A 9,851-nucleotide genomic window follows, 5' to 3' on the forward strand; every position below is an offset into this window, starting at 1 on the left:
GAGAGGCTTGATAAACCCAAAGCAACATAGACGGGTTGAGCTACAATTTAACTTGGCAGCAGGAGAGCAGAGCTTACTTGATCAGCCAGAAATTCTGTGCTGGGGTGAAAGTATTATTAATTGGGCTACTGGTACTATGCCCGTTTAGAACACACCCTGGTGTGACATGCTGTCTGATACAACAAGCAGGGATGGGCAGAAATACATAAGAATGCAGTATGGCGTCATAAAATACAAAATACCTCCAAAACTACCATCATAAAAAAGTCAAAATAAAATACCTGCATTTTATATTAGCAAAATATTGAAGTTATTACACTTCTCAGACATTGCCTGCAATGAATGACAAGATGACATGTAGCACTATATGCTCTAAACAAGATCACCTGAATATTAACTGAATTTGGACCACTAAGATTACATTTTGAACTGTGCATTAATACAGTGAAACATATAATCTATGTTGCAAAAACGAAGACTGTAATTGGCTGTGGGGCTCCTGCAGCCTCCAGGTGCAGCCAGTTGCATCCTCTGCACCCCCTGGATTTATGCCACTGATGCTGCATGTCACTCAGCTGGATGTCAAACTCTTGTCAGGCGAAGTGAAACCAACTGGGTATATTTTATAAGTCGCCCAGAATGTCCTTGGGGAACATGGATGATTTGCAACCTAACCCTAACAAAAAGGTAATTTTTGTATATTTTTTCAAATTTGACAATACTTTTCTCAGAAGTACTGTATATTGTTACATTTTAATTATACATTTTCTTCAGGCATGTCAAAATAAAAATAAAAATAAATAGAAATTACACGTTTCAAATAAGTGTCACAGAAATACTACCCAATCTATTCTCGATACTAGCAGCCTGAGAAAAACAGCCTGCAATATTTCACCGTTGGGTGCCAGGAAAAACAGGAATTCTCCCTGCTGATTCCATCTGAATACTGAATAGCCATGCCAACATGCAGAGATTACCAGCAGCCTTGTGGCGATTTTCAGTGTCCAAGGGATGAGTGGGCAGAGAATGCAGCTTTTTCCTGATCAGAGCATCTTGCAATATTGCTATTTGCTCATACACCTGCTTCCCAACTCAGAGCAGAGAGATAAGACACAGGAGCGAATAGGTGCAGCTCTGCCTCATAAATAAATGGTAAATAATGCATTTATATAGCGCCTTTATCCAAGGCGCTTTGCATAGATTGTGCAACCCATAACCCATTTGCACAGACGCACACACATTCATACACAGATGGTGGAGGAAACCATGGAAGGCACAGACCGGCTCATCAGGAGCAATTAGGGGTTCAGTGTTTTGCTCAAGGACACTAAAGGTCCCGACTCCCCACACACCGAGCACCTTTTTCTGCGTTTCTCCATCGATTTTCCGAAAAACGCGGCCGGTGTGCAACCACCTTAACTCTGGGGGAGCCCGGGATTGAACTGGGAACCTTCTGGTTCCCACTCTACCTCTGATGCACTGCCGCCAACATTGCCTTAAGACTTCTTACTTTACTGTACGTGATAAAAACTCTGTAAAATAGCAGTATGAATCGGCTCTTACTGTTTATTATGCAAGAGGAGCCATGTGTGTCTGTGTACATCGGCTCGGCTAAAAACAAAGTGAGCCTGAGCCTGACTTATGCTTCGCCGTACGACACGTTGCATGGTGAAAATAGCTGATCTGCAAGCACGGAACGCGTCGCCTCCGCAACACCTTGTGAGCTTGTAGATCGTTTATGTTCCACATGCCTATGGTTGCTGGCGTCAATTTCCACATGGCTAGTGTCGGCGCGTGTATACGTTTTCTCTTCACTATGTTGTGGTCCCATTGGCCAGAGACGAGGCAGCCGCGTTAGGCTGGTGCTGACCCGTCTCATTGGCCAGAGGCAGCCAATCAGGACTATGCATTCAGTATGACTAGGTCCCGAATAGGTCGTCTACATTGCATGAGCGTTGTTTAACCAGCAGCTAAAGCAGCTGGTAAAAAACTAAAAAACATCCTAAAAAGTAGCATTTCTTTTTTTTCTGCAATTCCGTAGCTCAATGCTGCAGAATATTTGCAGATTCTCTCCACTGTGTACTATATTAATAAAGTCAGAAATCCCCCCCAAAAAATATATATGAAAAAGGATTAGGGTGACTTGTTTGGATAACAACCCCATTTCCGTCTGGCTTCTGCACTCTATCATCTCAGACTCAGCCTTGTCCAGTACAAAGTAGAAGACAATAGTTCTGTGAATCGGTGCATACTACAATTTGGTCTCTGTAGACATTCAAGAGAAAAACCTACATGGGTTGCACCCATAAGGCACAACCTAATGACCTTCTTCCAGACAAAGGAATTGTGCCATGGCAAGAGGCCATTGTGAGATGAGGTCTACTGTCCTAGTTAACTCCATATTGTATTCCTGTGCATTCCTCCTGTTATCCTCTGAAGGCCTCAGATGTTAATAAATACTTTCAGCAAAGCTTTGAGAAGTCCTGTTCTAGACTCTAGACGAGGCTGTGCTGCTCATTGAAGACAAGTTAAAGTGAAATTTAGTTTTTTCAACCTTTTAGAGCATATCAAGGGTCATAACTGTAAATATGTGAGTACTCCCATTGAAAACAATTCAAAGCATACACTTGGCTTAGGACTGCTTCAGAGACAGCCTCGTCAACAAGGATGCATAAAGACAACGTGCACAGGACAATTCCGTTATCACGGGGGTAACATTTGCCAGTGTGTACAAAATGTTTGGTCTTGATGATAATTGGTGCAATTGTACATTTTGGCATATGGGTGCTACTTGAGTTGGGTTTTTTTTCACCCGATTGTGAACCAGGGACCACATACCACCCTGACTTGAGGATCAACCTGGTGACCAATGTTGTCTGTTGTGTTGGATGGGGATATTTGTGACACGTCACTTACTATGCATCACATGTCTATTTCAACTAATCAAATGATTCCCGAGCGCGGCACGTCTGCAGCTCACCGCTCCTTGGCGGTGGCTCACCACTCCAAGAGATGGGTCAAATGTGGAGAACAAAATTCACTGCGGTAACGTGTGTGACAAATCGTACGACTTTGACTTTATAATGCATCATAAATACACTAAGACGTATAATGCATTACAAACTGCTGTTATAGTTTGTTATAAGAACGCATAGTACTTTTATAACACTGGTTCTCAACCGTGGCATAATTACACGTGGTCCATGGGGAAGTGTTCAAATGTCTTTGTTAAATGTATGCATTATGTCTAAATAATATTGCATTAATTATTGACCGTTAAGGGCTTGATAATTATTTTTTGCTGTAATATCGCACACCAAAAACAGCTGATCTACAAGTTGACAAGTTGACATCACATCACACTGCAATGCATTGTAAGCTTGCAGAACTAAGTATAATCATTAATGTTAACTATTTATAGAAAAATCACTCCCGTGTGAAGTGAGGGGCGCTCTTATCATTGTACAATGTACATCATCAAGACGTAAAATAGACACTAATGTCTATTTGCTCAGACACTATAAATTCTCCATTAATTTATTTAATGTTTGTGTAGGAGAGTTTGTTTGACACTGACACCAACAGCTGGATATAGGAGGGGCTAGCACCCCTCAAAAAAAATTAAAGGTGGGGTGGGTGGCCCTTGAGGATTGTTTGAAATAGGATAGTGGTCCAGATCTAAAAACAAAAATCTGTTCTCGCTTTATCCAACCTTCCATATTAAACTCACGATATACTGATTTGAAACTTATGACAGACAGACACATTAACCCATTCTGACCTGAGAACAGATTTAAAAAAAATCTTCTACATCCTGACAGTTTTCTGAAAAAGCTATGTTTCTATGTCAGTCGTTCTTTGATTTTTCAAAAATAGCAGACCTACAAGCTCGTAGCGCGCCACTCGGTGGCGCGCTATGAGCTTGTAGATCTGCTATTTTTCAATCGCTAAAGCATAACATAATGCTAACACCAAAAGGGGTTCCCGCCCAAAATGGGTCAAATGGCAATGCTAATGATGACTCTAGGGCAGGCACTCCGGTACAGTCTCTTCTTGACATTCTTTCTAACACCCTTTTCTGTGGATTTACCGGTAATTGACCTCTGACTTCCCAGGCCAGAAATAGTCTTCAGACAAATATCAAATAATTACAACGTTTCAAGTGAAGACACTTTCCTATATTATTTTTATTTTTATTTTTTATTTTTTTTAAAGATATTTTTTTGCGGCTTACGCCTTTTATTGATTTTTTTTGAAGGGACAGACAGTAGGCTGACAGGAAACGGGAGAGAGATGGGGGATGACATGCAGTAAAGGCCGTGTCGGGCTCGGGAGTCGAACCCGCGGCACACTGCGACTGGATTACCAGTCCGGTGCCCAGACCGTTACGCTACGGCCTGGGCCCTTTCCTATATTATTGAATGCATTGTCGGGGACAACATACAAATAAATACCTTCACGGACCACCAGTGGTCCACAGACCACTAGCTGAAAACCTCTGTACAAGAGGAAAAGGCCATAGGGTCTCCAAAACCACCAAATCAAGGTGCACATCAAACTCTATGGCCAAACTCCAATCGAGCTAGTTGGGGATCGCTGGATGGACCGAAGGGCCATCCTTGAGAGGCGGGGCCAACAAGATGAGTTGACCACAGTTATCTCTGGTTGACGCAAGTTAATGTATTTACATTTCAGGAAAGGTGGCTTCCCTTTGTTTGTATGCCTCATCAAACTACCATTAACAGGTGACCCCATGACCAATAGCTCTCACTATGCACTGTGCCTACATGGTGCAGACAGACAGGGAGCCATCACAACAATCACAATTAATTGCTGCAGGCCTGTCAGCATCCCAAGGGTAATGGAAGACAGATGCTGGCACACGCCACCACTAGGTCTAATCTGGGACCATAAACACACACATTTACAGTTCTGGCCCCTGGGAAGGAGAACAAAACAGACAATCTCTCTCTCGCACTACCCTGGTTGCAAACTTGCAACCCTCTAATCTGCCGAGTGACCTCTTTTCACCAGACTCAATTGAATCTGGAGTGTGTACGTGACGTCGTGGGGCTCTGTTTTTCTCTGTCTGCCTGTCTGAGAGTGAGTTTGTGGGGAACATATCCAGTGTGCACAAGTAAGCAAGCATCGATCCACTAGACCCACTTCATGGGAGTCAATGATAATAATGCTATAATTGGCTACCAAACCGTTTCATGTTAAACAACTAAAAGGCTGGCATGGTATCCGCTGTATCCATTTACAATGTATGCTTTGGTGAAAAGTAGCACAGGATGACAGAGTGGGTGGGATAACAAGTGCAGCACACACGCACACACGCGCACACACACACACACTCACACACACCGAGATGCCCGTCCTTGCCTCGACCTCAAACTGCCTGCATCAACAATAAAATATGAATCTGCTGGGCAACACCGTGAGAGAACTTGAGCCCACCATTTCAGGGCATGGCTGCAAGATATGGACAGTATATAGTGTGCCATTATTTCAATTGCAATATAGTGTTGCAATATTGCAATATGCATGGTGACATATTTCTACTAGTTTATGGTTATTTTGATTGTGTTAGAATATCTTTTTACTCATAATGGTCCACTGTCACTTTTCTTAGTACTCTAGTCTTCCAGACTCATCGATCGTGAAGAAATACCTGTACATTACAGTACACTACATTGAGTGCTTATCGTCAACGGCCTTGAGAATAAACACAGCCGAGACCAAACGGGTACCAGAATGAGTGCAGGCACAGGCGGCTAGCAGGCAATTGTGCTCAGCCAGCAGTCCCAGTCAGTATTAAGACGCAGTCAGACTGTAGTACATGGTTCAGGAAAGGAAACTGATGAATGGTTCCGTTTCTTTGTGGCAAGGACAGGCATGCATGAATGGACCTTCATTACCAATGTAGCAGGCCAATCACATGAACTGTGAACAACAAAATGAGTATGATAACAAAATGAAAACAAACTTCATTGGAGTTAACCATGGTTTGATTTTAGGTTGATAGGTACTAATAGAGGGGAAACTCATTCTGATGGTTAAATTAAATTATGCGCTACTGACAAAATGTAACAGATTTTCAGCAGCATGGAAATATTAGCCTATACTTACATTACTTAGTAGGCGTCCATCAGACCTAAAGCTAAAACCACAAGAGTTACATGAGTGTTTTATGTCACAACAAATCAAAACTGTGATGTAATAATAGTTTTAGTTTAGCTTTTTGTTGGACCAGATGGGTAGTTCAGAGTTCATATTTATTCGTGGCATTAATGGCATATTGAACAAATGGGCTGGTGATGATGAATGATGGAATTGATGAATATATCACAGTGTAGTTGTGGTGCTACCAGCACCTCTTCTTCCCCTCCAGGAAGCATGAAAGTGTTGGATGTTCTTGTGTGCATGTAGACATTTTGGCCTGACAGTGGTGCTACAGGAAAGGCCATGGAGGGTCATCTTTCATGGAGCACCATGCCCAGCAAACTCCACCCTATTAAGGCCATTGACTACAATATCATTTGTTTGGGGTCAAAGTGGTTGACAGAACAACCTCGCCACCCCAAGACTAAAATGGATTTACATTATAATGTTGTACTGCAATGTCAGTATGAATGTTACATATTGTTTCTGCCCCATTTCATCCAGAGGGCAGAATTCTGCAACATTTTCAAATGGGAAGGTCTTTGCTTGAGGTGGGTGCATACTAGCACAGCTGATGACCCAGATAGACATTTTTGAGCAAGCAGCACTAAGTCAGCCAGAACATTGGACTTATATGTGAACAAGGCAGCTTCAGTGGTCTCAGTTAATTTGATTTGGAGAAATTATACAACATGCCATACATGTTAAATTTGACCGCATTAGACAGGGTTTCAACGGTAATACACAAATGCTGGGTTTCTGTGTCCAGGTGTCTGTCCAGGCCTAGATCAAAGAGCTGAGGGCGTCAAAGATAAGTGTTGTTCCAGCATTTAGCACTGATACCAACAGGTCTGGGCGAGGGACCTTCAGGACCTCACTCAGTATAGGTGCCGTGTTCAGAGCTCGGCCTCTGGCTAGCCAGACTGTCAAGACTGAGAGTTGCTGAATCAGCCCCAGCGTGGACAAGCCTCCTCTTTCCAGTTCCCACACTCTCCAAACAAAAAAAACGAAATACCACAGGGCAAGTGACAAGTGTCTCTATAGATGTTTGAACAGTCTGTCTCTCTCTCTGCACACTGGCAGAGGGATATTTAAGAGTCCTGAAAGTCTCTGAAAGCAGCAGACAACCCGAGGAGAGCGTTGACAACATATCCCGACAACTGCAATGACTTGTCTGGGATCAACTACACTCCAGGGCAACTGGCCCTGGACTGGGGGTGGGGGGGGCATATTTATTAGTGGAAGGCAGTGGATGCCAGATAACAGAACCTGCTGCTTCAGAGTTCACAGTGAAGCAGCTTGCCGTTTTATCTACCAGCCCATGATGCATCAGACTGAGCTTTTGACAGAGAGAGAGATAGACAGCGGGCTTTGAGGGCAGAGCGAGGGTGAGATCACACAGCTTGTATATTTTAATAGGCAAGGCTCTAGCGATGGAGCTGCTGGAGCCAGTGAAACATGCAGTAGGTGGCCCATTGACTTTCTTTTTTCTTTTGTATACCTGCACACCACGGCCAAACTTCAAGTGTGGGGTTGACAACCGTTGACTACATTTCTGGACTGATGCTTGCAAAACCGGTCTTCGATATATCTTTCATGTAGGAGTACTAGTGTTAATAATAAATAAATAAAAAGATCGAGATCCAGAATCATGCAGCACTAGTTGGTTGAATTCATTTTAGTCACTCTTATGTTATAAATATTTTCACAGAAAATCTTGAAATTGTGAAAATCAAGTCACATTTGAGCAAGAATCGTGCAGCACTATGTAGGACTGCCCACTTGTAAAATAATCTGACCTGTCTGAAGTAAGTGGTGCAACAGTGCCCCCTGTTGGTAACCTAAACAGACAGACAGAGAGCTGATCCTTGAAGTGGTTAATAGTGTTAAAATAGTGTTGTGACTGGACTTGTGAGTTGTGACTTTCCTACACAAACTAAACAGCATAAATAAGCTGGACCTGTGCATTTTGTAAAACAAAAATGAAACTCATTGCCTGTTAGATAAATGGATCTAATCTGTTTACAAACTAATGTCCAGTGGTCAATGTCCCATATTCTCCTGAACTTTGATCCAGGCTGGGTCATTCATATTGTCACCTTATTCTTCATATCATCATTTTACTCTTAGCCTACTGCCTGTTTACACAGCGTTGTTCCTTATCATCCTAAATGTCATGTCATTCATGTTTATGGCCAAAATACGTTTTCATCTGTCCCATTTAATATCTTGCTGACTCCTTATTCAGTCTCCATGTTGTCTGCCTCCAGCCACAAACCTGCAATAATGAGAGGTCTACTGCATGCATTTGACCGTGGCCTAGGGAGATAAGCTGCTCACTGAGTCAGGGAGTGTTTTTCTCTGCCGAAAGTTCAGTGCAGGGAAAGTTATCTACAGGTTGCCTGGCAACGCCTGCCTAGGCGCTCTCCAGGCCTCAATGGGCATCCATGTGCGGGACAGAGAAGATGAATGCCATCCTCATCATCTATGCGGTGGTCCAATGGGCGCTCGACAACCAGTGCTTCAGCCAATGAACTATATATCAACAAATCTGACGTGATCTACAGTATTTAGCCTGGAACAAATACTGGGAAGAGGAAGTTCAGTTCAGCTTCGGGTTCTTTTGGAATCAACAATTGATTATTCTAAATTATATTGATGTAATAATATTCTGAACCAGGTAGCACATTCTCTATGTAAATTGACTTTATACCTACTAAAATAATGGTTAAACCTTAAACTCTCTCCGAACTTTATTTCATCTGCCTCCAAATCATTTTTTAAGGTATCTTTCTATTTTTTTGGTACAGTGATGGTCATTTAAAGGGCTACTCACTCATTTTTAAGGTAAATACAGCACAGTATTTAATTGGTCTCCCTGCTGGGTTATTTGAAGGTATAGATTTACAGTATTTCGAAATTATACAGTCCTTTCCAACTATCTATATTAAAAGATGGATCCTATATTTTTATCCATCATTGCCAATTTGCCACCCTTTTCTGTCACTGCAGTGCTAGCAATCCAAACAGTGAGAAAGAGAATGCTAAAGCCTGATTTCTATTTGCCTGCTTGTGCCGTGCACAGAAAATAGTTGCACCGTTTTGTGAGCTTGCTTGTAGAATAGATCAGCTATTTTCGATGTACCTATAACTCAGGTTAGTGCACTGTTCCAGTAGAGTGCTTGCTAATGCAGCAGCTGGAACACAGGCCTCCAGTGGAGATGTTGGTGAGCAGCTCAGTACCTCAGCTGCAATTTCATCATCATCATCATCATCATCACTGGTTCTGCCACCTGATGGCCCTCTGCTTCAGCATGGTCAAACTGTTGATTAATTATAATTTCATGGTTGACAGAGGTAGAGAACAAACAGAGGTAGATGTGGGCAGCTGCAGGGGAGGGCGCAGTCAGAGGGCCATGTGAGGAGAGCAGCTGTTTGTTCCCACCATGGTTCATGGCTCATATGCAGACTGCAGTGCTCACTGAACCGCCCAGAGGGCCCCTCTATCTATCTCTCTCTCTCTCTCTCTCTCTCTCTCCCACTGCTCCAGTACAGAGACAAGCATTGCCATCAAAAAACCTAACCCATCGATGTCCTATTGAATTTCAATATTGGGGTTTAAAAAATTTATTCAAAACAATGCATTACATTAAAACCAAATATCTGTGACTGTGTCTTAATTGTGG

Source organism: Protomyctophum parallelum (assembly GCF_964188405.1).
Source record: "Protomyctophum parallelum genome assembly, chromosome: 19".
NCBI lineage: Eukaryota > Metazoa > Chordata > Actinopteri > Myctophiformes > Myctophidae > Protomyctophum > Protomyctophum parallelum.